The following is a 981-nucleotide window of genomic DNA, read 5'->3' as shown; positions in this document are numbered from 1 at the left end:
ATTGACTGTCACGAGGGATAGTTTTTGTTCATTTTCACAAATATTTTATTGGGAATACAAATAAGTTTCCGCTGTTTGCAAAAGACGGCGTCACTAATAAAGTATAGTTAAAATTGTTTGATGAAACGACATATCGTAAGATTGGACATCCGGCAACACCATAACCTTGAAATATTAGCGATTTTGTATCAGCATCATATATTTTTTTTTGTACGAAAATGTTGAATTTTGAGCCGAATAAGCGTCATTTGCGGGAACTTTTGATTTACTTCTTTAATTTGAAGAAATCTGCAGCTGAGGCTCATAGATTGCTTGTAGAAGCATATGGTGATGCTGCCTTAAGTGAGAGAAGTTGTCGTGAGTGGTTTCAAAAGTTTAAAAACGGTGAATTTGACGTCGAAGACAAAGAACGTAGCGGAAGGCCGAAAATGTACGACGACGCGGAATTGGATGAAGATTCGTGCCAAACGCAAAAAGAACTTGCATTTACATTAGGAGTGACTCAACAAACAATTTCATATCGTTTGAAATCATTGGGAATGATTCAAAAGCAAGGGAATTGGGTTCCATATGAATTGAAGTCGAGAAATGTTGAACGCTGATTTTTCACATGTGAAATGCTGCTTGCCAGACATAAACGAAAGGGTTTTTTTGCATTGTATAGTCACTGGTGATGAAAAATTCACTAGGATAACCCAAAGAAGAGGAAATCATGGGGACCTAGTCACTTGGCCATGCTTCAACATCGACAGCCAAGACGAATATTCATGGAAAAAGCTCATGTTGTGTATTTGGTGGAATCAGCTTGGTGTCGTGTATTATTTGCTCAAACCGAATGAGACCATTATTGGGGCTCTCTACCGAACACAATTGATGAGATTGAGCCGAGCACTCAAAGAAAAACGCGCCCACTACTACTCCAGGCATGACAAAATTATTCTCCTGCATGATAATGCTCGACCACATGTTGCAGCGCCGATC

The sequence above is a fragment of the Atta cephalotes genome (assembly GCF_000143395.1).
Source record: "Atta cephalotes unplaced genomic scaffold scaffold00024, whole genome shotgun sequence".
In the NCBI taxonomy this organism is placed as follows: domain Eukaryota; kingdom Metazoa; phylum Arthropoda; class Insecta; order Hymenoptera; family Formicidae; genus Atta; species Atta cephalotes.
The sequence above is the reverse complement of the archived record's forward strand: the minus strand, read 5'-3'. Positions refer to the sequence as shown.